Source organism: Dermacentor andersoni, chromosome 6, assembly GCF_023375885.2.
Source record: "Dermacentor andersoni chromosome 6, qqDerAnde1_hic_scaffold, whole genome shotgun sequence".
Lineage (NCBI taxonomy): Eukaryota > Metazoa > Arthropoda > Arachnida > Ixodida > Ixodidae > Dermacentor > Dermacentor andersoni.
In genome coordinates, this window is record NC_092819.1 from 133,623,704 (window position 1) to 133,629,703 (window position 6,000).

Consider the following 6,000-nt stretch of genomic DNA (forward strand, 5'->3'; position numbering starts at 1 on the left):
TATACAGTATGGTTGGACGCGCATGCCGCATGCCATCGCTGAAAAGACGACGCGCGCTACTGGCGCCATCTCTTCGCCGTCAGAGCGGCAAAGTGGCACTACTACTCTCACGCTTTCGCCAACCCTCCCCTTCAACTTTCCACCTCATGCTTTTACTGTAGCCTCACACTCCGCTTTTCTCCTCGCGCTCCCTTCGCTTTTGATTCCCTGCTGGGCTCCCCGTTAGCTCTTGTATACTTGTCTCTGCTTGTTCGCTCAGCTACGACAATGCTCAACGCAGGAACGGGAGCTGAATAGCTGTGCTCTAAAAGTTTGTAAGAGCCCATTTCGCCATAACTCTCGAATATAATGTTTTAGCATTGACTTATTACAGTGAATCGTCGTACTGCTACAGTTAAAACGCGTTATGTACGAAGCGTGTACTGCAGCGGGATTCTTATTTCGCACTACCCCAAGACCACTTACCACCATATAACGCCGCCACCTCAAAGCCTGTGCGTGGCCGCCAAAATGCATGGCGCGCCGGTGCGTGCGATAACGCGTGAGCGCTGATAAACGCGTGATGCGGCCACTGGGCTTCTCTCTAGACATGGCGGGCCAGCTAATGCCGCTGCCGAGAAGTCCATGCGTGGCCTGCGAGAACCGTTGCGCTCCGATGCCTGCAAACGCTGAGAATTCTTTCCTCAGTTGCCGCGTACCGAGTGACACACAGTCGGCGACCAAAGTAAGCGATGTTCACTTGAGAGCGGCACACAGCTAGGGCATTTAGGGAACAGATTGCTGAAGCGTTGGCGTGAAAGGTATTGATCTGAAGCGGCACATACGCAGTGCATTTCTGGCGCAGCCTGCTACTGCGTCGGGTTGCCCTCTTTGAGAAAGCATTGTGACGTGGCAATGCCTCATTAACTAAATTACTGGCGTGCCGCTCATTTCCTCATAGGAGAGCAGGTCTCCGTGGTTAGGAGCAGTCGCAGAAAGACAGCACTCGCGGCAGATAGTATTTACTGTTGCGGAGGAAGTGATGACTACAAGGCTGCCGCGAGCCAGAGCCTCATAGATATCAGGCCTGTGCCCTCTGCTTTATGACATCATGCAACTTGGACCAAAATTTCGATTGCCAAGCCCGGCGTTACTATAGCCGTGACGTCAAGATCTCCGCGGGTTACTCGGTTTCGTCGGCTCTAGATTCTATGGCAGTTGGGAAAGGTAGCACGACGTCACAGATCAAAGTGAACAGATTTTGAACTATCTGGGGGGCGTGGCGCGAGCTCGCCCAATCACCCAGCGATAGACCATAGGACCTGCCTCCGGCAATACAACAGACGCCGCTATAATCTCAGAAGCATCGAGCACGGAATTCAAATTTAAAGTGGTCACCCCAACTGGGGCTCGCCGCCTACAACGATAGAGAGTAGAAAAGAGAGATGGGCCGGAACCAGTTTTTTGGCTCATGCGAAAGGAATTTTTTGAAGGAGGCACCCGACGTGGGTTCGATACCGCTCAACATTGGATAAATATGAGGGATCTTTTCTTGGCATTGTAGAGCGGGACACACATACTGGGGACATTGCCAGTGACCCAAGTTGGCGTACAAGTGGTTGATCGAAGGCCAGCACAGTACGAGTGGCACGTACGCCGTGCTCCAAGTACGCGTCAAAGAATGTATTCGAAGAGCGTTGCCTAGCTGGTACCGCATTTACAGAGTCATGAGAGGCCAGAGATGCCCTTCTTGGCCTATACAACGCATCATGGCGTGACGGCTTGGTCCCTACAACGTGGAAATCCAGCCGGCTTGTTCCACTCCTCAAGGCTGGCAAATCCCCGTTGGAATTGTCATCTTACCGTCCAATAGCACTGGCCAGCTGTGTCGGCAAGGTAATGGACAGAATGATACTTGCACGGCTAGAATGGTACTTGGAATTCTACAACGTCTATCCAGAGGTAATGGCTGGTTTTCGACGTGGCCGCTCGTCAATAGATAGCGTTATCGACCCTGTAACATACGTACAACACCAGAAACATCTGAAACGAATCACTGCGGCCCTATTCCTTGATGTTAAAGGTGCGTACGACAATGTAGATCATCAGGCAATTCTGGACGCCTTAGAAGCTGTAGGGTTTGGTGGACGCACCTTTCGCTGGATATGCAACTATTTGCATGGAAGATCTTTCTTTATTTTGACTGAAGACGTACCAACGCCATCTAGCTATACCAGTCGTGGTGTACCGCAAGGCGGAGTACTCAGCCCTACCCTTTTCAACCTGGTGCTCGTTGGTCTCGCTGATTCGTTACCGCAAACTGTACAGCTCTCCGTATATGCAGACGACATTTGCATATGGGCTTCAGGCGTGACACGTGTACAAGTCCGCGCACGACTTCAGAAAGCCTCAACGGCTGTGTCAAGATACCTAAGAAGACAAAGCCTGGAGCTTTCTGCTGAGAAATGTGCAGTCGTTGCTTTTACTCGCAAATCGATGTCCCCGTATGCTTTGCGGATTAATGACCAAATCATACGACATAGAGGAACGCACCGATTTCTTGGCGTCATCATTGATAGACACTTGTCTTGGAGCCCTCACATCTCGTACATGACAAAGCGTTTGGCCGCCATTGTGGACCTTCTTGCGTTTCTCGGCGGGAAGTCCTGGGGTGCAACAGTACCGTCAATGTTGCAACTATATCAAGCACTGTTTTGGGGCTTCCTGCGGTACAGCTTACCTGTAATAGGTAATACTTGTACTACGAATATTCGCAAACTCCAGAGCATGCAAGCCCAAGCACTCAGGACTTGTCTCGGTCTTCCCAAAACAACGTCATCGATTGCGACAGTGGCCATAGCCAGAGACGCGCCTTTGACAGTCTACATTGATACAGATGTCCTGAGAGCGCACATCCGACACCTGACTCGGATTCCCTCACACCATCTTGCTTGCTTGCCAGCAAAAAGGCCACTTTCAACTTTTGCTAAAACTATTGTAAGACATCAGTCGTACTTGCCATCAGAATTTACGCCCGCTTCACGATTGTCAGATCCATTGTGGTGTCTGCACCGGCCGCAAGTGCAACTGACAATTCCAGGAGTCAGAAAGAAAGCTGGAGCGCCATTGCAAGCTTTGAAGCAAGCAACTTTGGAGCACATTCACAACGTGCACAGATTCCGGAAACATGTATACACAGATGGCTCAGTAAAACTCAACAGCGCTGCTGCTGCAGTCATCATCCCGGCATAATCTGAGGAAATCAAATTAAGAACTTCATGTGTGACCACATCGACGGGTGCAGAACTCGCGGCGCTCCGTGCTGCACTTGATTTCATTAAGCAGAAACCACCGCAACAATGGACAGTCTTCAGTGACTCCAAGGCAGCCCTTCAGTGCATATGAAGCCCAATGCGCCACGGACCCAATGAACAACTGGCCTCAGAAATTCGGCACATATATCATCAAAGCTATGATTAGGGACACAACATAATCTTTCAGTGGCTTCCAGGACATTGTAACATCAGCGGGAATGACCAAGCCGACGAAGCCGCCCGATCTGCACATGAAAGTGGTCAACGAGTCTTCATTCCGCTTTCGCGAACAGACGCTGTGGCTGAGCTGCGATTGATGTCCCGTGAGTGTACTTTGCCCCTGTGGGACTCAAATGTTTTCACCATGTGTCGGTTGCGTTCGTTGTCTCCGGACATACGGATGCACCTCCCGCCTGGATTACCACGACGTGAACAGACCATGCTTTACCGTCTGTGGCTAGGCGTTGCCTTTACAAACGCCTATGCTTTCCTCATGGGAATGGCCAACAGCCCCACGTGCGACACATGTAACATCGACGAGACGCCCGCACACATTATCTGTGTCTGCCCGCGATACAGTGCTGAGAGACAAGTGATGTGCAGGGTACTGGACCAGCTGGACAATCTTCCACTTTCAGAACTAAAAGCTTCAGGCCAATGCTCCGAAAGAACATCCGCGTTGAAGGCCTTACTCGCGCTATTAACGTTCTTGCGGTCTACGGGGCTTCACGACAGACTCTAAGAATGCCGCCCCCTACCATTCTGTAGTGTACGCGCTTTGTTCGTGCTTGTCTCCCTTTCTTTCTATCTTCCCCTTCCACTCTGTTTCTCTTTTTATCCCTCTTAACCCTTCCCCCTGCGCAGGGTAGCCAACCGGAACTACCTCTGGTTAACCTCCCTGCCTTTCTCTGCATTATTTTATCTCTCTACAGAGTCATGCCGGTATGAAAGAGCTTCGCTGAAAAGCGGCGCTCATGTAAAAAGAGAGAGAAAGCAAGGATAGGAAAGGCAGGGAGGTCAACCATAAGAGCACCTGGTTTGCTACCCTTCACTGGGGGTGGGGGAAGGGGAATAAAAAGAGGAAAATGGGAGAGACTAAGCACTGAGCGCGTGTGGGAGGGATACTATAAACGGTCTCTTAAGCTGGTGCACTTCAAGTATTGTACTAGTGCACGAATCGCTTTTTGTGCCAGTAAGGGGTGTGGCCACGGTCCGAGTACAGGTCAAATGCCTCTCCCATACTTTTCCAACTACCCTTGTCATGCACTAATTGTGACCCATGCTGTCCCTGCAAACATTTTAATCTCATCCACCCACGTAACTTTCTACCGCCCCCTGCTACGCTTCCCTTCCCTTGGAATCCAGTCCGTAACCCTTAATGACCATCGGTTATTTTCCCTCCTTATTACATGTCCTGCCCATGCCCATTTATTTTTCTATATTTGAACTAAGATGTCATTAGCTCGTGTTTGTTCCTTCACTCAATCTTGTTTTTTCTTATCCCTTAACTTTACACCCATCAATCTTCTTTCCATAGCTCCTTGCGTCATCCTTAATTTGTGTAGAACCCTTTTCGTAAGCCTCCAGGTTTCTGCCCCGTATGTGAGTACTGGCAATACACAGCTGTTATACACTTTTCTCTTGAGGGATAATGGCAACCTGCTATTCATGATCTGAGAATGCCTGCCAAACGCACCCCAGCCGATTCTTCTCCTTCTGATTATTTGTCTTATGATCCGGATCCGCGGTCACTACCTGCCCTAAGTAGATGTTCCCTTACCACTTACAGTGCCTCGCTACATATCCTAAACTGCTGTTCTCTACCGAGACTGCTAAACATTACTTTAGTTTTTCGCAGATTAATTTTTAGACCCGCCCTCCTGCTTTGCCTCTGCAGGTCAGTGGGCATGCATTGCAACTGGTCTCCTGAGTTCCTAAGCAAGGCAATATCATCAGCGAATCGCAAGTTACTAAGGTATTCTCCATTAACTCTTATCCCCAATTCTTCCCAATCCAGGTCTGTGAATACCTCCTGTAAACACGCTGTGAATAGCATTGGAGAGATCGTATCCACCTGTCTGACGCCTTTCTTTATTCGGATGTTGTTGCTTTCTTTATGGAGGACTACGGTGGCTGTGCAGCCGCTATCGATATCTTTCAGTATATTTACATACGGCTCGTTTACACCCTCATTCCGTAACGCTTCCATGACTTCTGAGTTTTTCCACTGAATCAAACGCTTTCTCGTAATCAATGAAAGCTATATATAAGGGTTGGTTATATTCCGCGCGTTTCTCTATCACCTCATGCATAGTGTGAATATGGTCTATTGTTGAGTAACCTTTACGGAATCCCGCCTGGTCCTTTGGTTGACAGAAGTCTAAGGTGTTCCTGATTCCTGATTCCATTGGCGATTACCTTAGTAAATACTTTGTAGGTAACGAACAGTAACCTGATTGGTCTATAATGTTTCAAGTCTCTGGCCTCCCCTTTCTTATGGATTGGGATTATGTTAGCGTTCTTCCAAGATTACGGTACGCTCGAGGCCATGAGGCGTTGCGTATACAGGGTGGCGAGTTTTTCTGGAATAATCTGCCCACCATCCTTCAAGAAATCTGCTGCTAGCTGATCCTCCCCAGCTGCCTTCCCCCTTTGCATAGCTGCCAAGGCTTTCTTTACTTCTTCCGGCGTTACTTGTGGGATTTCA